The sequence below is a fragment of the Trachemys scripta genome, chromosome 1 (genome assembly GCF_013100865.1).
Source record: "Trachemys scripta elegans isolate TJP31775 chromosome 1, CAS_Tse_1.0, whole genome shotgun sequence".
Lineage (NCBI taxonomy): Eukaryota > Metazoa > Chordata > Testudines > Emydidae > Trachemys > Trachemys scripta.
Genome location: NC_048298.1, coordinates 16447958 through 16473625, shown reverse-complemented (window position 1 = coordinate 16473625; position 25668 = coordinate 16447958). Strand labels below are relative to the sequence as shown.

Sequence of the window (25668 nt, the reverse complement as noted above, 5' to 3'; positions counted from 1 at the left end):
TCAGCAAACGCCCTTGGCTCCTAGGAACAGAACTCCTGTACAATTGCCCAAGTAGCTCAAACGCAGGGGCAGGATCGCAAAAGCAAGCAGCGGTTCAATAACATTCAATATTAAAGACCAGAGATAGGGTTATTTTTTAAATTGGCTTCATTCGTCACTGGAATCGGGGCTGCTTCGTACAACATGGGGCCCACTGCGCAGTCCCTTGTTCAAGGCTTATGACTGCAATGCTCTGGAGTCTTCCTTCACCTTCCCCAGACGCCTACATCACACACGCTGAGGGAAGGGAAAGGGGCCAGGCCAGGCCTGACTTGAAGTGGGGAGGGAATAAATAGTGGGTGCTGTGTTTGTAGGCTCAGTTAAGGGAATAGTGGCCAGAAGTTTCCTGTTAAACAGGAGGAGCTGGGAAACTTGCAAAATATCCCAGCTGGAGCTGTCATGAAGGAGATGTCCCTAGTTGTTATCTCAGCCAGCTTTTACTCCATAATAACACCCGGCAATGGAGCATGAGCAGTAAATCACACTGCGGTACCCCATGCAGCTGCTTGGCAGCATTGTTTAAACTCACCCTAGCTGAAGTCAATGGATTTGCACCCCTTGACTCCTGTGGTTCATTCATCCCAGGATGTTTAATTGTCTCTCTTTAGATCCATTACCCCGTATGAACTGTCCTCTGAGGTTTGTGGGGCGGTAAGCATGTCAAGCCAAATTTTGCTTTCAAACCGGATTATTTGAAAATATATCTTTACACCTTTTCAATTGTTTACATTGATTTAGCTTTCTGTCTTCTGCCTTTGCTGCACTCCGGCTTGTTTTCCCGGTGCCCATTTTTCCTCTTTGCTGCTCTCTGACAGAGTTGGGGCGGGGGGAGGCTGTTTTTCCTTTAAAGAAAGAGAGAACAAAAGTAGATCTTTCAAACCCGCGGAGAGAGAGACAGAGAAGCAGACAGGGAGCAGACAGCCCGACAGACCGATCTGGCTCTGCGTTCCAGCCCCTTCTTGGAATTTCTCCACCTGACTCTCTCCTGGATTGGTGAGGAGGCAAAAATAATAATCATTTTAAAAAAAGCACAAAGAGGCAGCGTCCAGAGCATCCTCGCAGGGGTGTGGCTCCCCTCCTCCCTCCTCCAATCAGAACTTTTTAGGAGGGGGCCTCCCAAGAAGATTGATGCGGGGTTGCTAGGCGATAGCAGCGTCTCCCGCGCTGGCCCGGGCTGCCAGTGCAGGTGAAAAGCAGTGGGGAGGGCAGCTAATCGCATTGCTCCGTGTGTGGCTCATGCAGTCACCCAGCAGCATGGGAGCGCGGGATGCTCCTGCTTCCGAGGACTCCTTGCCAGTCCCAGCTGCCGGGCCGCGCCGAGAGCAAGAGCCAGCTTCAAAGTTAGCCCTAGAGAAATAATCCTAACCCCCCCCCCCGCACCCCCCACCCGCGGATCTGCAGGCAGCTGATGCTGGCTGGGAATAGGAAGCCTGCACAATCTGCCCCCCTCGCCTCCCTTCTCTTGACAGCTCCGGCCAGGCTGGTAATTTAAGGCTCTGCACCAAGCTCCCCCCAGCTGAAAGGAGGGGAAGGAAGGAGCCGAAGAAAGATGCGGCTCCGCAGCAGGGAGCCCCCGGTAGAAGCCTGGCCGAGGCGAGCCCCAGCCGGGCCGGTGCGCGGGAAGCGGGCTCAGGAGAAGCGAGGAGCAGGGGAGCGGGAGGTTAATTGGTGAGCGCAGATCCCCCCCCCCGGCCCCAGCCTCACCCCCACCCACCCCCAGGCGCACGGGAGGCCTTGATGCGCTGCCAGCGGGACTCGGTCCAGAGCGGGGGGGACGAGGGAGACTCTCCTCTCCCCGCACAAGTTTGGACCTTCCGGGGGGTGGCGAACTCCCTCGTGGATCTTAAAGGGCACATGAGAGGGAGCGCGGAGCCCGGCAGCGATCCGGAGCCCAGGAGCAGCCGCGCACCCGCGCCGGCCGGCCGGGAGGTCCCTTCCCGCACGGTAAGGCGAGGACCGCGGCCCCGCTGCTGCTGCCGCTGCCCGGGCGCGGTTTGCGGCGCGATCCCGGGGGAAGTTAGCGGCGGGGGGAGGTGTATTTGCCTAGAGATGCGGGGATTGGCGGGCGGGCGGGGAAGGGGGGCAGGTGATCGAGGGTTGCAATGCCCCCGCCCGCTGCACAGGGCAGGTGGGGCGCGGGGGACCCCGCGAGACCCCAGACCCGGGGGCTTTCCCTGGTTTGCAGACCCATCGCCAGTCGCGTCGGCTCCGCACCGTGACTCGGTGGTACCCGGCGGCGGTAAGTGAAACGGGCTCCCCAGCTCACCTAAGGCACGGCGATCTGCAGCCAGGTGTTGCCCAGAGGTTCGCTGGGGGAACTGAAGTTACTGTCCGTTTGGTTCCCAAGCGCGGGTGGCCACTGGCAAGCGAGCCTGAAAGCTACTAGCCGGCCCCCTAGCTCACCGCATGTTCTTGTCTGGAGGGGAGAGCAGGCTGGGAGGGAGAGATATGGGGAACACAGCGCATTGACAGGGTTTCACTGCTCCTTAGAGATTTCTGCGGGGATTTGGCAGCTCCCAGGACCCTAAGCTTGGAGTTGTGTAAAAGCTATAGAATAACTATATGTGCATGTATCCATCCGTGTGAACATAGATGTGCATATCTGTGTGAGTACATGTATTTTATCTCTATATTTGTGTGTGTGCCCATGTGTATACGCATCTGTGTGTCCATATGTGTATGTGTGTCTATACACATGTGTGTTTGTGTCCATATGTGTGCCTATCTATATGTATATACGTATATATCTATCCGTGTGTGCGTAACTATCGTCGTGTTGTATGTGTGTATAGAAGTATATATTTTAACAACTCTCTGAAGGTGGGTGATTTTTATGCATATACGTGTACATAAATATGTATATGTGCAGAAGCAAGAGATAATATATATATTTATGTGTCTGTATGCTTTTTCCAAGTTATCCTAAAGCTTCAGGGACATATTTTTTTTTAAATCCCCCAAATGTCAGTAATCTTAGCATTTTGATTCAAACCAAGCAAAACACAAAAATTCAGTATTCAGGCTAACACTACTTTGGTCTGAGTTAAGGATAAAGCTGCTACTTTTAACTTTTCTCATCTTTTTCACATTTTATGTCACTTGCTGAAGACGATGTAAAACATATTCTAAATAGTTGATTCATTAAAAAAAAAATCCTCCTTGGAAGGTTGTGAAACCGAATTGCTTCAAGACGCAGACTAGCAAATATTTAAGCTTGTGTAAATACATCTCAGGTTGCTTAAATCTGCATGACAACAATTTGAAAGGTGTATCTTCCACCTGATTAAATACATATTTTATAACAATGACAATACATTTCTAGATACATTTCCCTTATAATGCTTCCAAGCCATTAAGAGTTAGTCTACTAACTACATATTTTTATACATGCAATGATTAGAAAACATAAGTTACTCTAAAGAGGGTTGCAATTGCAAAAATACCAGTTAAGGCATTTTTTTAGGACAATTTTTTATAGTGCCTTTTATCCTCGAGGATAGATCAATGATCAATGTGAATCCTTCTTAATTAATTGATTAATGAGCAGAATAATAGGAATGGTTATGGTCTACTGTGAAATAACACATTCTTCCCCAACCCCTTCCAAAATACACCAATCAATGTACTGTCCACCAAACCTCTTTGTTTCTATGATTACTCATTTTAGAAGTAAAAGAATGAAAATCAACATTAAGTAAAAAATGCCCACCATTTTCCCCCTGCTGTGCAACTTAAAAATAAGCAAAACCGCTATTTTTATCAAGTACATTAAAATATAAATCTTGCTCCTGCACTGAGACACTGCTTTTTGTTGCTGTTTGTTTTCTTTGAGTTGTTTTTATTGGTGGCCTAGTTATACTCTTCTGCAAATAATGATTTTTAATGTAAATGTTGCCACCCTTGGTAAATGTAACAGAATGCTATCATTCAAAGATTGAATCCTTGGCAAGGTGCGGGGATCAAGTTCCTCTCTGGATCTTGTTTGCATCTTTATACTTAGATAATATGTGCTGGAGCAAGTTTTGAAAGTAAACTCGAACACCAAAGCGCTGTTTAAGTGGAATTTAATTTAGAAATGGGTAAAGTGATGGGGTGAGGGGAAGGGAAGATACACTGTTACATCTTGATATTGAAAGGAAGATTTGTACAGATGTTTTGTGCAAACAAGATAGCCCCAGGGGAAAATCTTATAGAATTTAATAGTGTTGTTGCTAATAGGGTTCTGTACGAATCACTATAAAACCTATGAAGCTTAATTCTAATCTGATTTGCCCTGGTTTAAATCAAGAGTAATTCGTTTGACATCAATGGTCCAGATCCTTAGCTGGTATCATTGAGTTCAATGGAGCTATCCCAGTTTACACCAACTGAGGATCTGGTTTAATAGTGTGAGTTCAGAATCAAGCCTGTAGACTTTAGTAAAGCAGGAGATCCTGGCTAAATACATTTCTTGAAGCATCCTATAGGATTCTACTGCAGGAAAGATCATTCTCTATTAGGATGGTTCAGAAAACCCATAGAAGGGTTATTTTTTTTCTATTAAATCTCCATTAGAGACCAGAATTTCAAAGCTTTGTCTCTCCTTACATACAGTATAATAATAATGAATCATGTTTATAAAGCACCCACCCACCAAAGCTCTCAAGAAGCAGTACAGCAATGTTATCGATACTGCATGGCACAATACAGGATAATACAGTATTACTGTTTGTGTGTAAACCTATATAATGAGACGTGCAGAGAGTTGTTCAAACTGTGGTGAAGAAATCCATGTAATATCGACTGGCTTCTCTTTCTGAGTATTAATGTCAAGTTTACTGATGGTTTCAACCAGATGGTTATCACTAAGTGATCCAGACCCATTCTTGATCAGAAGCTAAGGTTGATTGTCCCTTGCCATATGCAGGGAAATATGGAGGCATAAGGTGCTCCCTTACTCCTTTGCATGGGATGCACATGCAGCCTCCCCATGGCCACTACTCCCCTTCCCATGAAGGGGTGGGGAATGGGCAGGGCTTTAGTTCCATCCACACCAACAGTGCATCACACAGTGCGGAGGGGGAAGTAATCTACGACTTCTCTATGCTCGTTTCCCCCATGGAACAAGTTGGGAGCCAAGAGACTGAGGCTGGGTCTACACTATCTGCCTGAATCGGTGGGTAGAAATCGACCTCTCGGGGATCGATTTATCGCGTCCCGATCCCCCAGTCGACGCTCTTACTCCACCAGCGGAGGTGGGAGTAAGCGCCGTCGACGGGAAGCCGCAGATGTCGATTTTGCCGCCGTCCCTACAGCGGGGTAAGTCGGCTGTGATATGTCGAATTCAGCTACGCTATTCGCGTAGCTAAATTTGCGTATCTTAAATCGACCCCTCCCCCCCGTAGTGTAGATGTAGCCATAGTCTCTTCCCTGGGATAGTGCAGCTATGTGCTAGCCCTTCCGCAGGGCAGATTGCAGAGTGATGCTCTAGCCCTAACCTGGTGGAAAGGAGTGGGACATAGTAACAAGAGGTCTTGTGTAAAACGTATCTTTTCATTTAAAATCATCTCTTTATTTGAATAGTAGAACCGCCAGGACAAAAGACAAGGTTTTCTCACAGGCTTTGTAATATCCAACTCTAGGCTGGGAACAACTTCAGTGCAAGGGTGTGTGAGTTTTTCCAGTGCTACAGACAAAAAAGCAATGGTCTACACAAATGTTTCAGTTTCTACCACCTGGGAGGCAAGGCTATCGCTGCCTCCTCTGGTATGCTCAGAATCCAGTGGCCAATGTCTGGGAAACTGTCGTCGTGTATTTTTTTACTGCAGGGTTTTTCCATATTTTTTTTCAGTATTCCACGAATATTACCAGGGATATAATATGTAGTTTCAAGTTGTGTGTTAACTCAGTGGTGTTGGATCATCAGTCGATGTAAATCAATGCAGTTCCATTGAAATCAATGGGCACTGAAGTCAATGGAGCTACATGAATTTATACCGAGGATCTATCCCAATATTCCTTTTATCTTCATATTGGCCCCATGAAGCTAAAATGACATAATTGGAAACACTGTAATGCCATTATGCACCAGCTACAATGGAACTAAGTGGAAATTTAAGTAGCAGTCTGCATACTATATAGCTATAGGGCCATGTTGTCAACTGGTGTAAATCAGCATAACTCCATGGAAATCAATGGAGTTACACAAATTTGCACCAGCTGAGGATCTACCCCATAACCTGTAGCATAAAATAGTATAAAAACGCAATTGTAAAAGGATAACTAAACAGATCATTCTACGCTACAGTCTGTTCTTAGATGCAGACACCAGCCTCATTATGATGGTCATTATTGTACCATAAAGGTACACGGCAATGGCCAGTAGGAAGTGTCTACACTGAAGAACTTACAATCGAAAGCCCCAGTTTAATAAAGTACTTAAGCATGTGCCTAACTTCAAACACCTAAGTATGCCCATTGACTTCATTGAGACTGCTAATATGCTTAAAGTTTGGCACACGCTTAAGTACCTTGCTGAAGGGGCCTATTGCTCTAATCTGGCACCATTAGAGTCAATGGGAGCTTTGCCACTTATTTTGATGAGTGTAGACTCCATGAACAAATGAGGATGGTGAAAAAACAAGACAGGATATGCATTAAGCAGGGAACGCACAGCAGAGGTTGAACACTTTATGGATAAAGATTTTTTCCAAGGTTTCTTGTAGGGGACTGAGAGACCCTAGAGCCTTCAAATGGGGAGGTTATTTCAGGTATAAATGGGTGGCATGGGAATAGGCACAAAAGTCAGAAATGAATGAAGAGGAAAATGGGGTGATGAGTGATAAAGCCTGGGAGGAACACGAAGAGCTTCAGTCAGTGGAGAAATGATGTGAGGAGAAGAAGGCCAAGCTGGAACTGAAGTAAGTGTAAGAGCAATGTGAAGATTCAAGGATGACTGAAATGTGGTCAGAGCAGCGGGGAAAGAAAGATGGTTTTGGTAGCTGCATTTTGGGTTGATGGAAGTGGAGAGAGTTAAGAGTGGAGGAGAAGAAGCTGCAGTAATTAAAGCATGAGATTGCAATGGCAAGGAAGGCGTGAATTTTGAAGGTGGTGTAGAGATAGCAACTGCTGAATTTGGCAAGGAGAGGGGGAGAGATGACATTAAGGATGCCATCTTATTCAGTGGAGAGGATGATGGTGATAGAGGTGGGGAGAAGGGGGAGGTTTATGGAGGAAATTTCAGGGAGTTGATGTTCACCACTAGGAATTTCAAGTGGTAGTGAGTCACATGAAAGGAGATATCAGAAAGCCAAGTGGAGATATGAAAATGGGGAAAAAATTGAAAGTTCATGCATGCCTACAAATTCTTTCAGAGAAACCAGAGCAGGGGTGGGCAAATTTTTTGGGCCGAGGGCCACATCTGGATGGGGAAATTGTATGCAGGGCCAGGGCAGGAGGTTGGGGTGCAGGAGGGAGTGCGGGATGTGAGAGGGGGTGCAGTGTGCAGGAAGGGGGTCAGGGCAAGGAATTGGGGCATAGGAGGGGTGCAGCGTGTATGAGGGGGCTCAGGAAGTTGGGGTGCAGAGTGCAGGAGGAGGCTCAGGGCGGGGAGTTGGGGGGCAGGGTGCATGAGGGGTTCTGTCTCCGGCCCGGCGCCGCTTACCTAAAGCAGCTCCAGGGTGGCAGCGGCACACACCGGGACCAGGGCAGGCTCCCTGCATGTCTGCTCTGACCCCATGCTGTGCCGCTCCAGGAAGTGCTGCAGCCCCTGGGGGAGGGGGGGCAGAGGGCTCCGCATGCGCTGCCCTTGCCATGCCTCCAGGTACCTCCCCCGAAGCTCCCATTGGCCGCGGTTTCCCCATTCCCGGCCAATGGGAGCTGCAGGGGACAGTGCCTGGAGGCAAGGGCAATGCACGGAGCCCTCTGCCCCTCTCCCCCACCTGGGGGCTGCAGGGAAGTGGTGCCGGCCGCTTCTGAGAGCAGCACGGGGCCCGTGATGCCACAAGGGGCAATCCCGTGGGCCGGATCCAAAGCCCTGAGGGGCCAGATCCGGCCTGCGGGCCATAGTTTGCCCACCCCTGAACCAAAGTAAAGCTCATATGACTAAACCTGTGTGAGCAAATTGCATCACTCAGGAAGAGAGTGGACGAAAAAAGGGGAGGGCCCTGGTGTGACCAGAATCCCCGGGGAGCCAGCTAAGGTCATTCAGATAGGGTGAACTGCAAAGAATGAGGCAGGCAATCCCCCAAGCTGGTGGATATTCCAATACTTAGATTTACCAAGCCAGCACAAAACAGCTTCTATTATACCTCAGTGGTTACTCAGAAAACAACAACACAGTTCACTTAAAGTAACCCAGCCTCAGGCCTCCACCTAGACACCCAAGTCAAATATGATGAGGATTAATGAAAATCTTATTCATCATAGAAAAAAGTTCAACCAGTCCCAAAGGATCGGACACATTACCTCCCAGGTTAATGAATATTCTAGATCTTACCCAAATACGTGCTTACAGCCCATTCTTATTAACTAAACTAAAATTTATTAAAAAAAGAAAGGAGAGAGAGTATAGGTTAAAAGATCAGTATACATACAGACATGAGTCAATCTTGAGATTCAGATTCATAGCAGAGATGGTGAGCTTATAGTCAATCTTTATATTCAGAGTGGTCCAGGTAGAACTGGGATCTCAGTGTTGTGGCTTAAGTTTCCCCTGCATTGAAGCATCAAGCAGATCTGAGGTGACAGGATCAGGACCAAGGATCTTTTATACAATTTTCTAGCAGCCACTTGACCATACAGTCCTGGGTGAACAGTAGGCTTTTGATGTAACCTTCTGTTTCCTAAACCTCACCGGTAATTAACTACATGGATTAACATACAATAATTTATCCATTAAGCCGTTTATCACAAACTTTAACGAGACACATAGACAATTACATTATTTCATCCAAGATTCATCTAAATGTTAATATTACCTTTTGATCTCTAAATCAATAGCTATAGTGACAGGCAGGAACTGTCTGTTTACATGGCTAACATTTAACAAGCTATTTAACACATACAATTAATATCACCTTTAATTCTCTAACAATACAGGCTTGCATTTCAAAGTTCTCATCTACTTAGCATGGAATGGCCTTAGTTACTATTTACATACAGGTTTCAGAGCAGCAGCCGTGTTAGTCTGTATCCGCAAAAAGAAGAACAGGAGTACTTGTGGCACCTTAGAGACTAACAAATTTATTAGAGCATAAGCTTTCGTGGACTACAGCCCACTTCTTCGGATGCATACATATAGTGTTCTAACAGCTCTCTAAGGGTTGACTCTGATCTGCAGAATGCTTAACCCTTTCTCGCTATGTGTCACACTTTGTCTAAGATTTGTTGCAATTATATAATAGTGGTAGCAACAATGGTTTGCACAGTCATACTTTAATTAGATAATGTCACACCTGGATGGAGTCCAGAAAAAAATAAATGAGCAGGGGAGGAGGACTGTGATAGAGATCCTTAAGGAGACAATGAAGAAGTGGTCAGAGATGTCAGAGAAGAATCAAACAAATACAAGTACTGGGGGAGGTGAGACAATGATTTGCAATGTCAAAGGCAGCTGATAGATCAAGGAGACGAAGCACACAGATGTGGCCTTTAAACATGGCCATGAGGTCTTCAGAAAGTTGGGTGAGAAAAGTGTTGGTGGAGTGAAGACAGTGAAAGCCAGATTGCCGGACCTCAAAGGAAGACACCTTGAGGAAAGGGATTAATGGGAGGAAAAACTGATCCCCTGTTTAGAGCATCTGTTCAAGCAGTTCAGAACCAGAGCTGAGGAGGCAGATAGGATAGCAGTTAGAGAGGCAGGTGGGTTTTTCAGAATAAGAAAAAACAGAGCTTTTTGCGTGAAGATCGACGGTTCCTGAAGAGCGGGCAGAGAGAGAGAGGAGAAAGGGGAAGAGAAGGCACAGAGATCCCAGTGGGTGGTGTAGATTATAGGAACACAGGGATTGGAAGGGACCTTCTGGGTCCATTGAATCCAGTCCCCTGCTATATCAGTCAACCCTGTCAGATAATTCCATTCATAAACTTATCAAGCTCCTTCTTAAAACTATCTAGCTTGTTTTTCCCCATTACTCCTATTGGACGACTGTTATGCCCCTGAAGCACCCCATGTGGTACAGAGAGGGAGGAAGCCGGGGCTTGGGTAGACAGCCTGAGGAGGGAGGCAAAGGGAATTAGAGACCCATGACTCACTGAAGGAGAAGTGTAAATGCCTTGCCAGGGAAATAACTACCCTGAGGGAAGAAAGAGCAACTGGAAAAATAGGAAATGTTAGTAAGTGGGTGCATCATTAGCTGACAAGTGTAGTAGGGGCTTTATAATGTCCTGTTTTTCCATGGGACTCTCCAATTGGCCGCAATTTCACACTCGAATCAGGGACCACTTTGTTACCTGACATGTTTCATTTAGATCTGAAACGTAGGTCAGGCCAGCTACATCGCACAGGGGTGTGAAAGCCCAGTGCAGACAGTGCTAGGTCAACAGAAGAATTGTTCTGTTGACCTAGCTATTGCCTCTTGGGGAGGTGGATTTATTACAGCAATGGAAGAACACCTTCCATTGCTGTAGTAAGTGTTTACACTACAGTGCTACAGCCAGGGCCGGCTCCAGCTTTTTTGCTGCCCCAAGCAGCGAAGCGGGAAGAAAAAAAAAAGAGAGAGAGAGAGAAAGTCGCGATCGGCGGCACTTCAGTGGCAGCTCCACCGCGCCGCTTCATTCTTCAGCGGCAATTCAGCGGCGGGTCCTTCCCTCCGAGAGGGACTAAGGGACCCGCCGCCGAATTGCTGCCAAAGACCCGGACGTGCCGTCCCTTTGCATTGGCCGCCCCAAGCACCGGCTTCCTTAGCTGCAGCTATGCTTCTGTAGCATTTCTAGTGTAGACAAGCCCTAAGACACTGAATATCCAGACTGCTGACCTGCCAACCTTCATCCTGTGCAGTTCTGAAAACTATCAACTTCTGTGCATTTGCGATGGCCTGTCCCCAAAGGCATGTGGTATTGAAAGGTATGGTTCTGCAGACAATTTACTGAGTCTAAGTTTTGGCCGTGCTGACTCTTCCTTGCATAAAAACCTGCTTAGATGTGTTGCCAATGGAGAACTGACTGTCTGCACTGCGTGAGTTTTATACATCTTTCAGCTGAATCAAAGATCCAAATGTAGCATTCGGGGACATCACTGATCTGTGACAATCACTGGAGCACTTTGTGCTTGTAAACCAACAAGAGGATTGCACTGATCCATAGAGCACGGAAAGGGACAGATTTTCAAAAGAATTCAGCATCCACCAGCCCCCACTTATGCCTCTAAATAAATGGCCTGGTTCCACTCAAGCGCCTAAATGAAACAGCCAGATTTTCAGCTGCTGGGTTCTGCGTAGTTTTAAAATCTGGTCCTAAACAGTTTCTCATCAGTGACAGATGAAATAAGGAGAATATTCTCCATTTTACTTATTCATGCTATGTGCAACAGAGCATGATACAATGGAAATTGCTTATGAAACATACTATATGTTGCAATACAATATGCTATACAATACTGTATTGTGTAATCATGATTAGGGATCTATTAAAGCTAAAGGAGCATTGCCACTGACTTCACTGGGTGTTGGTCAGTCCCCAGGATAATGGATTTGTGGTTGCACATATTTGTGTATGTCTCAGTGAGTGCACAAGCTTTTATTTCTGCATTTTTTAGCTACAATGTTTGGATCTTGTCATTTCTGCCAGGGATTATTAATTTATTAGTGGCAATTATAATCGCAATGGGGTGTATATTTTTCAGTAAACAAATTATGATGGCAGCCAGAATAGAGCATATTAAATAATATAGAGGAGAAACCCATATATAGCCATAGGGACTAGTCAAAGACCCAATGCTGTTTAGTATAGAATGGGCATTCTGCAGTCAAAACCACACACAGACATCTGTGAAAAATCCAGGCACAACATTTGGGAACATGTCCTCTGCCCTTGTAATATGGGGAGAATGGCTGAATTTTTTCTTGCACAGGCTTCATTTTTCATAATTAGATAGATACCTTATACTAAGACACACAGGGACCAATCCTGCAACCCTTACTCTTACAAAGGGGCTACCTTAGTCCTATTTACTGGGATTTCTCTCTTGGGTAAGCATTGTAGAATTGAGTCCCTGTCTAAAACTATACAAACTATTATCAGTATTTTACTTCTAATAAAAAATTGACCCTGCCAAACAAAAGACAATTTTTGGAGGAAGTGAATGAGCATCTTTGCTGAGGATATATATTAACCTGAATTTTAGTTCAATGGAAATTAAATTGCCCAGGTATTGAGCTGGATTCTCAGCTGGTTTAAATTGGCATCGCTCTGTTGATGACAATGGAGCTACATCAATTTATATCAGCTGAGGGTCTAGCCCATAAGCTCCTGAATTTTTAATGGATCCTTCACTAAAATTGGGCTCAGTCCAACATCCTGTACAGTCAATGGGAACTTTGCCATCCACTTCAGTACGCAATGGATCAGGCTTCTATCTGTGGTCCAAAAGATTCTTTCTAGACCTTAGCATACACAACAAATCAAGGTCTTGGTTTTAGCTGCTAGCAATTACATTTTATCACTACTCTAGATCTCTGTCTTGTAAAAAAAAAAAAAATCACATTCAGTCTAGTAATCTGACCACAAAGTCATAGATCAGCATTTAGTAAAATTCAGTACAAGAGGACTTCATACATTGTTAATTTGTACACCTCATTCTTTGCACACACAGAAAAGAGCATCTGTGTCTCCTCTCTTCCTGGAAAGTTTTGACATCAAAGAGCTACAGTGAACTTTCATATGACTAGAATATTTACAAAATGTGCTATAAAAATGACTACTCCAGAGTTATTTCTAAGTATTATAAATCGGTAGAATTTAACTATGCTTGTTAATACATGGACAATGTCCATGTTTGTGATGCATTCTTCATGGCTTTTTCAATTGGACTTGCTCACTTTCTCACTAATTGGCAACACTCGGACTTATGATGGGGCCTCCATTGTAATTTGAACTGGACAGATATTGCATTTCCATTATTTATTTACAGGCCTGATCCTGTGTGTTGTCAAGTGCTGTCACCTCCTAATGAAGTTGATGTGAGTTAAGGGCACTCGGCATCACACGGGATCTCAGCATTTTGTTAAATCGGGATCTTGTTACTCTACCTACTCCCAAAAGCTGAGGAAGGGGAGAGTTCTTTAAGGGAATGGAAGATCAACATTAATGTCAACATCAGCCAGTTCTTCTGAGCCATCTTGTTAGCAACCACATTTCTGATAAAGGAAAATCTAAAGCTACTCAGCTTTCCTTGTTGTCAAGTATCAGGGGGTAGCCGTGTTAGTCTGTATCTACAAAAACAACAAAGAGTCTGGTGGCACCTTAAAGACTAACAGATTTATTTGGGCATAAGCTTTCGTGAGTAAAAACCTCACTTCTTCGGATGCATAGAGTGTGCTTTCACTCTATGCATCCGAAGAAGTGAGGTTTTTATTCACGAAAGCTTATGCCCAAATAAATCTGTTAGTCTTTAAGGTGCCACCAGACTCTTTGTTGTTTCAGCTTTCCTTGACATTAAAAGAGACATTTATCTTCTCTTTTGTAGCCAACAAGTATGCCCAGTCTTAGGATCTTCACTGTAGAACAAACACAATTACAGTACTATCAAGAGCAACATGCAACCATTGTCCTTTTCCCATCCATTTGCCTATCTATTATGCGGTTAACGAGGCTATGTTTACACGTGGGTAATCCTGAGATCGCTTTATTAAAATAAGTTTATGAGTTAAAAGGGAAGAAGGTCTAATGGGATAGTCTGGGGAATACAAATCACAGGTGAGATGACTTTTAGAGAATAGTAATTTTGCTTCCTGAAACTGACTTGAAATCTCCAGGAAGAGAACTGCACAGCTTAAAGCAACCTGTTCTTTTTTCACTCGGAAGTGATCTCAAATTAATTGTGCAGTTTAGCTGAACTTGGTTTTCCTTAGTATCCTAGGAGAAAAGCTCTGAGAGACTGGGAATTTTAACTTGTTTGGCTACAAAAGAGAAGATAAATGTCTCTTTTAATGTCAAGGAAAGCTGAAACAACAAAGAGTCTGGTGGCACCTTAAAGACTAACAGATTTATTTGGGCATAAGCTTTCGTGAATAAAAACCTCACTTCTTCGGATGCATAGAGTGAAAGCACACTCTATGCATCCGAAGAAGTGAGGTTTTTACTCACGAAAGCTTATGCCCAAATAAATCTGTTAGTCTTTAAGGTGCCACCAGACTCTTTGTTGTTTCAGCTTTCCTTGACATTAAAAGAGACATTTATCTTCTCTTTTGTAGCCAACAAGTATGCCCAGTCTTAGGATCTTCACTGTAGAACAAACACAATTACAGTACTATCAAGAGCAACATGCAACCATTGTCCTTTTCCCATCCATTTGCCTATCTATTATGCGGTTAACGAGGCTATGTTTACACGTGGGTAATCCTGAGATCGCTTTATTAAAATAAGTTTATGAGTTAAAAGGGAAGAAGGTCTAATGGGATAGTCTGGGGAATACAAATCACAGGTGAGATGACTTTTAGAGAATAGTAATTTTGCTTCCTGAAACTTACTTGAAATCTCCAGGAAGAGAACTGCACAGCTTAAAGCAACCTGTTCTTTTTTCACTCGGAAGTGATCTCAAATTAATTGTGCAGTTTAGCTGAACTTGGTTTTCCTTAGTATCCTAGGAGAAAAGCTCTGAGAGACTGGGAATTTTAACTTGTTTGTAATGTAAACTCAATATATTGGCGTCACTTTTTAACATTCCAGAAGCTGGCAGGAGGGGGGAAAAGCCTTGATTCTCTAAGCAAACAAAGAGGGAATAAAGGTGACAGGAATCACCCTCAGTGAAAGGCAGATAATGAAAATGTGGGAAAAGGTCTTTATTTTAAGACTTGCCTTTCCAAGGCCACTTAAAATGATATTTACAATGTCATTATCATTTACAATCTCTTTATTATTATTAGACCTCTTCAAAAATGGGGGAAGAGGGAGGGAGATTGCCCATTTTTATTGTATTTAGTTATTTATTTGCTTTTTTTATCATTTTCAAAATTTCTCAACTATTATAATACATTTCATTTCATTTCATTTCAAATTAGCCAAGATTTCTCCCAGAAGCAGGTATCTGGGGCATTCCGCAGGTGTTGGGGACTGTTTTCGTACCCTGAGGGCCAGGTTCTGATACCCTTATACTCCGTGGCACTACTCAGTATGAGTAAGGGTATCTCAATGTGGCCCAAGTGCAGTATCCAGATTCTAAAGGCTAGACTGTGACTTTATCCATAGCTCTAAGCCAGAGGTGGAGCATAAACTGCACCTCCCAGGAGTAGCCCCAGGAGGCGCTGTCACTCACAGAAATAATATATTTGGCCCCAGGCTGGAACAGTTGGACTCCGCTGGTCTAAGCGGTACATGGTGCAATGAAGGAGCAGTAAAACAGAGGGTGGCGAGACTGTGGACACAGTAACACAGCAAAGGTGTGTGCACAGCTGGGTATGCCCCCCAACCTTCAACGAGCTGTGCGACAGCCCATAGATCAGAGACATGCTCCCTGGGAGCCCCTGAACTTCCAGCATAATGGTATTGAATTGGCTGCAGTGGAACAGAGGGAACTCATTCACTCAGGGCTTCTGCACTGTGGGTCCCCAACAGGACCTCTTCATGGAGGTGAAGGCGCAGTGACCACGCAGGGAGGCCTTTGCAGTCCTGCGTATCGGGGTATGTGCTCCATGCCAGCTCCAGTTATGCCAATGGGAAGGGGATCATTGGAGTCGGGCTGAGGACAGGAACGTTGGTCCAATGGCCAGGTACTGCAGCACTTGGGTCATGGAGGGGCACTAGCTGTCACTCCAGTCTCCGAACTGGAGTAGTGACTGTAGTAAAGTGGTCATCAAGGGGTTAACTGGGTTACTCAGAGTATTATGGGTTGAAGCTGTGCTCCCTGATTTCTGGTTTAGTTAGAAGAGTGGGAGTTTTCTCCCCCCACCCTGTTGAGATATAGTTAAATAAAGCAGCAAGTTCCCACCCTGCTATCCTTTGAATAGACTGATTGTCGTTGCACTGAGCAGTCTCTTTACAAAAGTGACCATGGAAGGCTCTGTACAGGAATCCCAAATGAGAGTGTCCCCCTGCAAATCCCCTCACAGTTCATCCACATTAAGCCCAGCTACTGTGGCTTTTGGCAGGATTCAAGAATCTCACCCGCAGCAAAATTCTGTTTCAAGCAGAACTTACGTTATTTACCTCCCAGTGTTTATTGTTAATCCTGCTATTAAGAAACATGCCCTTTTTGGTTAGCATAGAACACTTGCAATGCAGGACTGGGAAAGAGAGAGCATTCTGCAGGTACTGGAGGAGTTCTCACCGGTCTTTTCCCAAAACCTCCTCTGTGCCTAGTGCACAACTTGCACATCTCTAGCTTCAAGGAAATGAAACATGCAAGTAGTAAAAACTCCACTTGAGCTCCAGAACAGTTCACAGAGAACCCATAACATTGAAAAAAGCACCCCCTGGCCTCCAAGCTAATCAACAATTTATCTCAGCAAATTAAAACACATTCAGTCAAACTGTTAAGTTAACTTCCAGACCTCCTTCTTCCGTTGAACTCTCATTGTACAGATGAGCAACTGCTTTGCAGGCATAAATAGCATGGTGCTGTACCACAAAATAAGCTGCCACTAGCCACCGGGTCTATCTGAGGGGAGGGGCGAGAGAGCCCGTTAGCCCCATTGCTTCAGTGTAGGCATAGTGTGCCTATGTGCAGTCCTAGAGCACAAGGATAGAGCGTGTCAATGAAACCCATGGGGTTGTCTGGGCTGGAGCCATGGCCACTGCTCTGTGATGATAGAGGGCTACACTGAGGCTAAGAGCAGCAATGAGAATGCTCCTGTCATGTCTCTGAAGGCATCTCACCTCCTACTGCCCTTTGCCTGCAAAACATCCCCACCTGCCTCCACTTGGGCCATATACCTTCTCATCCCCTCACTACTAGTTTAACTGAGCCCTGAATCAGTACCTTCTTTGATTCCTGGTCATCGCTAGGGCTGCAGAAATCAGCTCTAGCAAGAGAAAAACAAAACAAACGAATGACAGTGGGTTTCTTAGATTAGCTGTCATTTGGAAAATAGGCATCTGGGCATCAGAACTCTCAGTGGAATTGAGGAGCCCAGTCCCACTCTTGGTTTCACAAGTACAGCTCTCCTGGACTTCAATGACAAATGCACACATACCCAGGGCCGGTGCAAGGATATTTTGCACCCTAGGTGAAACTTCCACCTTGCGTTTCCCCTCCGATGTCCAGCTACCACCTTCCTACGGCCAAGTTTCCCCCAGGGGCCCAGATGTTCACAAAGTGCAGGGAGTACGGGAGGCTGCAAAGAGGGGCGTCATATGAGGGCTCTTCCAGGGGGTGAACGTGGCAGAGAGGGGGGTGCATGGGATTGTTGCAGGGGGTGGAGGTGGACAAGAGGTGGAGGGGGCGGGGGTGACGGTGGCAGGGAGGGGTTTTCACAAGGGAGGAGTGGGCAGGAGGGGGTTGTTGCAAGGGGCTGGCAGGTGGTGGGGTGTCTGTGCCCAGAGTTGTTGCAGGGGGTGCAGTGGCAGGGAGGGAGTGGCACAAGGGAGAAGTGGGCAGGAGAGGTTGTTGCAAGAGGCTGGCAGGCGGAGGTGTGTCTCTGCCTGGCATTGTTGCAGGGGTGTGAAGGTGGCACGGAGGGGTTTGCACAAGTGAGGAGTGGGCAGGAGGGAGATGGGAGGCAGAGGGGGGTGGTTCCGAGGGGTGAAGGGACCATGGCTGGCTCAGGGGCGGGGTTGCCGGGTGGAGGTTGCCCAGAGGCAAAAGTGGCAGGACAGGGTGGGTTGTTGGGGTAGGGGGTGCACAGGGGAGGAGTTAGCTGGTCGGTGGGTGTTGGAGTGGCTGGCGCTGGCTGGGGGAGGGGTGCCCGGGTTGCTCCCACATACACCATTCCCCAGGCCAGGGACTGGACCTGCCCACCCCCCAGTGCTCCGCGGGCCCATGTGGCTCCCCGCGGCCCGGCTAGGTACCTTGCAGGCAGAGTAGACATCCAGCTTCTCCGCCAGAAGAGCACAGCACAGCTGCGCCTTCTTCCCCGTGCTGCAGGCTGAGCCGGGCTCCCTGCCGCCCCCGGGGCTCTCAGCGGTGGCACAGGCAGCCAGCCTGCCCGCCCCCCGCCCAAGCCTGCTGCCGCCACCGCTGAGAGCCCTGGGGACAGCGGGGGGAGGGACTGGCCGCGCTGCGGGCAGCCCCTCTGGAGCCAGGAGGCGGGGAGCAGCGGCAGCCTTGTGCTCCGCTGTTTAAAAAAAATGTTTGGGGCACCGCTTTTTGGCGCCCCCCAACCACTTGGCACCCTAGGTGGCCGTCTAGTGGTTGCACTGGCCCTGTGCATACCCCCAAGCTCAGAATTTCCCCCGCACTACATGTTCCCTGACTGTGGAGCTGCCTTAAGTATTATAGATAAACTCATACTATTCTATGAGTGTGGAAGGGGAGATGGAAGCTCTCGAAAAGGGGGGGGGCCCACTGGCACCCAAACCATGGCCCCGCCCTCCACCCCCCACCAAGGAGGGAGGAATAGCTCAGTGGTTTGAGCATTAGCCTGCTAAGCCCAGGGTTGTGAGTTCAATCCTTGAGGGGACCACTTAGGGGATCTGGAGCAAACTCAGTACTTGGTCCTGCTAGTGAAGGCAGGGGGCTGGACTCAATGACCTTCCAGCTCTGTGAGATCAGTATATCTCCCTATAGTCACCTGGAGCCCCACCCTTGCACCACCCCTCCCCTGAGGTCCTGTTCCCACAAGACTCCACACCCCACTCACTCCATCTCCTTCTCACTCACCCTTACAGCCAGTAAAAAATGATGAGGCCCTGGTCCCCACACCCTAACTCTATTTTATATCTAATCTAATATCTCTATCAAGGATTTTATACTGTAGCATCTGAGTGCTTGACAGTTGGAGAGAACCATACCTGCTTTCCCTCCACATATCTGACTTCCCTCCTGCTGTAGGGACTTTGGATGATGCTTTGGGTTATTTTTCCCTCTTACTTTTGTCTGGGGTGCTTGTGGTGAAAGGGGTAGGTTTTGCATTTCACTCTGAAGTGAAGTTGAGAGTCGGGGACAGCTTGGTCTCTCCCTGGAGCACACTGCAGATCTGCAGGCAATCCGTCCCAGAGAAAGCTTCTGCGCTCATGAGCAAAGCTGGTCAAAAATGTCTTTTTCCCCTGGGAAAAAAATCAATTCAAATTTAAAAAATATTTTGGTTTTGTCTAATTTGTTCTTCAGAAGCTTTCAGGTTATTGTCAAATAAAGGAAAATTTCAAACAAAAACCTGGAAAATTGTTGGGGTTTGATTTTTTTACATAAGCACAAAAAAATGTTGTGGAAACTGGACATTTCCCACAACAATTTCCATTTTGATTAAAAACCATTTTGAACAATACTTGCCCTGGAGGGTGCCAATTCCATTCCTCCAATGACATGTTGCTGACATGGGAGGTGACAACCACACCCGGCCCTTCAAGGAATTTGGGACATTCCCCTAGAGGTCTTTGAAGATGAGCATCAAAACCTTGAATTCAACCTGGAACTCAATGGGGAACCAATGACGAGAGTGGAGCAATAGGGTTGTATGTTCTTGGGAGTTAGTTGCTGTCCTCTACGTAATGAACCATCTGTAGGTTTTTAAGCTCAGCTGCTTCAGTCCTATTTCCAAAGCACTGCAACAGAGAAGCTGTTTTGTCTTTTCTGAAGCATCACTAGCATTCGAAAACCCAGTCAGGAGTTGCTCAAACATTTTTTGTTTGTATTAAATCACATTTTTAATGCCGATATCTCACCAAACACTGTAGCATAACATGGATTCAAGTAGCTTGAAAGACAAAAGCCCACTAGGAATCAGACATGTTTATCTTTGGAGAATAATAACTACAGAAAGGAATGGATCAAGGGGCATTAAATGCCAGGCTAATCATTCATTAGGCAGCCTAATACTGATTAAATGTGTTAATCCATTTCATTTTTCATCTATTCATTTCCATTGTTACCCCTGCCCGTTGTCTGTTGTATATATTACTTAACCCAAATGGGTTTGCTAAAGGAAGAATCCACATGCAACTCAAGGCTCAAATCCTGAAGTCCTTACTCAGGCCTACTGATGACAATGCCATAAGGACTTCAAGATCTGACCCATATTCTCTGCCCTGCTTTGTGCCCTGGACAAAACAGTAACACGAGAGTCTTTTTATATACAATGAAAATTAATACACATGCCATGTGCATTGATTCTAGATAGCTCTTCAACACAGTCATGTTAAATTAATGTAGATTTATTTGCAATATATTTTTTGTGTCTCCTTCTATGAAAAAGGACCTGATCCTATAACCCTTGCTCATGTGAATAATTCTAAAATAGATTGTTGTTGTTTATTATACATTGCCTGGAAGTGCGCTAGGCTACGTGCTTTACAGACACGTAGGGAACAAGGCCCCTAATTACGGAACTTACAAGATAACACCTGACATTGTATGCACTTGTTACCAGGCACAGGTTTCACCGTGAGCCAGCCAAAATGCCTGCTTGGGGAGTAAGTGGGGACATAAAGATTTCCTCTACGCTTTGCTCAGCCTGCTCTCATCATGGGTCACAGTATAGTGGGGGAAGAGCATAGATCACCAAGCCGCTACTCCCCCTCCCATGAAGGTTGCCAAAGAATGCGCAGGCAAGTACAAAGAATGGGTAGGGCCGAGTCTCCAGCTCGGCCACACCCGAGCCAGCACAGGTGAGATGGTGCAGAGGGAGACGTTAGCTAAGCCAGGTAAAGGGCTGATGCAGATTACTTCCCCCGGAGGAAGCAGGGACTGAATTGTGACTCTTCTTCCAGTCCCTGCTCTGCTCTTGGTGCAGTGCAATTACATACTACCCCTTCCTCAGTGCACATGTCAAGGTGCCACTCAAGCCCATAGTGTTTAAGATCACTCCCATTGGCTTCAACAGGGTTGCTTGTGGTAGCAAGGAGTTCACACAGCAGTAAGTGTTTTCAGGATCAGGTATTATATGGACACAATGCCAGGGTAACAATTTAACAATCAGAAAGAGCAAAAGGGAGAGAGATGGTAAAGGTTACTCTATCCATGTTAAGGTATGTGCTGTGTTTTCATTGGTTTCAGGATTCATGGGTAGGCTTTACATTATCTAAGGCTCCAAATAATACATATATTTTTAATATTTGCATTAGGAACAAATGCAGTATATCTTTTGACGTCATCAATGCAGAACGACAGTAACTCTAATACCTTCTACACTGCAGTGATTATTATGAAACTAGTAGGTATTTTGTATTATTAACTCAAGCCGTCAGCTGTAATAAATACTTATAAACCTGATAGCTAGAACATAAGCTGCAGGAATATATGAAAGGCATGTGCAAAAAGTTTTCTGTCATGCCCCAATTGCTAATGCTGTTACCCACTAATTATTTGGTCAAAAATATATTGTAACTGAAATCTGAAATTACTGAGAAATGTCAGTTGTTAGAAATAAGGGCCTAATGTTAATATTAATTACTGGAGCAGGTTGGAGTATATTTTAATAAAAGTGTGAGATGATATTGAAATTCAAATAAGTCCTTAGAGGTTTTAAGACTCATATAATATCCAAAGGAATTCAGGAGGAGAAGACTTTAGAAATTAATAACTTTTTTTTTAAATCGAGATTAAAAAAAATCGTGTGTCTTGTTCCAAAAGGGCATTATGTTCTGTTGTCAGTTTGTGGAAATATATTATTCATATGAGTGATAGAAAAGCTGCTTAGGGTAAATCACACACTGCCTTTTCTTCCATTCACAAGCCACTGTATCTTTCATTACTTGAGAATATAGAAATATTCCTTTTCGCCCTCTCAGAACAACTCACCCCCTCAGGTGAACAGTAGAAATGTGTTGATTTGTGATGCAGCAAAGTAGTTCAGGAATGAACCTGACCTAAATGCAAGACTCAATGGGGCAGCCCCTCAGCTGGTTTAAATTACCAACAAAGTCAATGGGTGTTACACCAGTTTACCCCAGCAGAGGGTCTCGCTGGATGGGTCAGATCCACGGTACTGTCAATCACTGAGTTACACTCATGTAAATGAGAGAAGAATGAAACCTAATATTTCCAGTTTTTAGAACCTATTTTCATTCCAAATAAAAAAACAGTGGTGAAGAGGAGACATATTTTGCCATCTCCATGTATTGCAACATGGTATTATTGTGAGGCATGTTTAAAATCACTCACGGTACTAACACTGTTCTCCCTTGTTCCCCCCTGGCCTCCAGCTAAGAGCCTGGTAAGCAGGGCCAGCTCTAGGCACCAGCAAAACAAGCTGGTGCTTGGGGCGGCACATTTTTAGGGGCGGCATGGCCGGCGCCAGAATGCCGCCCCTAAAAATGTGCCCTGGCCGCCCTAGCTCACCTCCGCTGCTGCTGCCATGGCGCGCGAAACAGCTGATTCGCGCGCCGCTACTCGCCCTCCCTCCCAGGCTCTCAAACCTGGGAGGGAGGGGGAGCAGCAGCACGCAAATCAGCTGTTTCGCGCACCACGGCGGCTCGGGGTCTCCCCCTCCCTCCGAGGCTCTCAAACCTGGGAGGGAGGGTGAGATCCCGAGCGGCTGTTTCACGCGCCGCTGCTCCCCCTCCTTCCCAGACTTGAGAGCCTGGGAGGGAGGGGGAGAAGCGGTGCCCGCGCCGCGGCCACTCGGAGGGGGAGACTCCGAGAGGCCGCGGCGCAGGTGCCGCTTCTCCCCCTCCCTCCCTCCCTCCTAGGCTTGAGAGCCTGGGGGGAGGAGGCAGGGCTGGGGATTTGGGGAAGGGGTGGAGTTGAGGCAGGGCCGGGGGTGGGGTAATTAAAGAACGGGGGGCGGGGGGGCGGCCAAAATTGTTTTTGCTTTGGGCGGCAAAAATCCTAGAGCCGGCCCTGCTGATAAGTCACCAGATCTTTAGCTGGTGTCAGCCAGAAGAGTTCCATTATTTCACTGCCGCTACACTAATTTATGCCAGCTGAGGATCTGTCCCTTAACAAGTCTGGGCATATCTGTGGCAGACATTTCCCAAGTGATTGCTGATGTAAATAGAAAACCAGAAGCCCAAACTGTTTTAAACTGCTGACCTGTTCTGTTGTTTCAGGAGCCAGGAATGCATGTTACAACTAGTGTTGCAATGAGTTGCTTCAGGTGCTCGATTGACTATTTATTCCACTGCTACATCTTAGTCACCATCTCTCTAGCTTCTGAAATGTTACTAGGTGTTTTTAATTTTGAAGTTAGTATGTAAATTTTTCATTATGGGTAGAATTCGCCCCTGTGCAAAGGACAGCACAATTTATTATTATTGTGACAGGTTCCCCCTAGGATGCCACCTGGAACTGGCATACCACTGAGCCCTGACTCACCAGCCTGGGTTTCCTCTCACACTGTGTAGCTGTGACAAGCTGCAGACCACTCCCGGTCCTACACTTCCACCAGCAATCATACAGGCAGGGATACCCCCAGCTGCAGTTGCATGCAGGTTCTGGCCAGCCACTGCATGAACCAACAATAGAGAGGCTGCAACCAAATTAACCCCCGGCTCCCCAGCCTAAGACCCCAGAACTGTACTGTCCTGCCCTGGTCAAAACCCCAACCAGTTTGAATTTATTATCCAGTTTGCCCCTTCCTCAATGTGGAGAGGAATATGCAACAGATTTTGCTCACAGAGCTGAGATTTTCCCCAGACACTTCTCTCAAAGGCAAACTGGTTTAGATAAAGCAAAAAACAAGCTTATTAACTATAAAAGATAGATTGTAAGTGATAGCAAACAGATCAAAACAGATTACCTAATAAATAAACAAAACTGCAAACTAAGCCTAATATACTAGATAGATTGGATACAAATTAGTAATTTCTCACCCTGGCTGATGATACAAGCAGTCCACCAAGTTTCCATACACAGGCTAGAAATCCCTTTAGCCTGGGACCAACACTTCCCCCAGTTCAGTTTTTGTTCCTCAGGTGTTTCCAGGAGTGTGTGGGGAATGAGGCCACTCGGTGATGTCACACCCCACTTTATATAGCTTTAACATATGGCGGGAACCTTTTGTTCCAAACTCAGTTCCCACCCCAGTTTGTGGAAAAATACAGGTACACAAATGGAATTCAGTATCATGTGGTCTGGTCACATGCGCTTGCTGAGTCATAGCAACCATTACTTACAGGCCAGTTGAAACGTTTACAGAAAGGCTAAGCTCTTTCATCGTCTATTGTCTTTGCTGATGGGCCATCAGCCCTGTCTAGCTTCTTCATTGTTGTACCTGAAAGGCTGGCTGTTTCCAGAGTAAACACATTTGAAATACAGATACATAGTCAATATTCATAACCTTAGATATAAAAATGATACATGCACACAAATAGGATAATCATATTCAGCAAGTCAAAGCTTTTCCAATGACACCTCACATGACCCATCTTGTACAAAATGTATCATAATTAGGCCATAATCATATAATATTACTATGATGAATATGGGGTGTGGTGTCACAATTATAGATTATTAATTTGTATCACTATAGTGTTTATGAGCCCTATCCATGGACCAGGACCCCATTGTGTTAGGTGCTGTACAAACACAGAAGGTCTATCTATCCTTTAAATCCCATTGTGAGATGAAGTGGAATTTAAGTGATAGTTGGCCTTTGTCTGGCCATCTGTACAAGAATGAGAATGAGTGAATGATGTTCCAGGGATGGTGTCTGCACAGCCAGAATCTTATAGGGCAGGGCTTCTCCACCTTTTCCATACCACAACCCCTTTCCAATACCATGACCACCCCAGACTACCCCTCTGCTTCCATCAAGCAGGGGTGGGTGGTCTCCTCCTGATGATAGATGAACACCGGTTGGCCATGCTGGTATTGTTAGATCTGTTAGCTGCCTTTGATACTGTTAATCAACTGCCAGGTGTTGTTGATTCAACTGTGGACCCTGGCGGGCGTGGCCAGGGCTGCTCTTCGGTGGCTTTGTTTGTTTATCTTGGAGAGATCTCAGCAGATGGTTTTGGGTAATTGTTCTTTTTCCTGAAGCACTGCCAAGTGTGGGGTACTGCAGGGTGCCATTCTGTCACCCCTGCCCTCTGTATGTGGGCTGTTAGTAATGAGTCACAGGGTTCAGTGTCTTCAATCTGCTGATCACACCTAATTGTAAGGTGTACATCTATTCTGACTCCAACACTGTGGGTCAACCTCTGACCCAGTGTCTAGTAGAGATAGGGGCATGGATGAGAGCGAGCTGGCTGCATATCAGCCCAGAGAAGACTGAGGTGATGATGGCGGCTTGGGGAAAGCAGCAGGAGGAGATGAGGTATGTAATAACAGTCCCTCATAGGTGCTGGAACTAGGGGTGCTGGGGGTGCTGCCACATCCCCTGGTGTGAAGTGGTTTCCATCATATACAGGGTTTACTATTTGGTTCAATGACTCTCAGGACCCCAGTAAACAAATTGCTCCAGC

General features: G+C 46.0%; 1 protein-coding gene across 3 annotated transcripts in view; it reads left to right on the top strand.

Annotated features, from left to right (window-relative positions):
* The first annotated feature begins 944 nt into the window (after positions 1-944).
* The window catches only part of GRM3 (glutamate metabotropic receptor 3), a 147489-nt gene continuing 122765 nt past the window's right edge, over positions 945-25668 (top strand). The window contains exon 1 of one of the 3 annotated variants that reach the window (XM_034765452.1): positions 945-1032. The gene's annotated coding sequence lies outside the window, so the exon portion shown is untranslated. Of the gene's footprint in view, positions 1033-1778; positions 1984-2534; positions 2646-25668 lie in introns of those variants that run through there. The other 2 variants (XM_034765443.1, XM_034765462.1) reach the window with 2 other exon arrangements.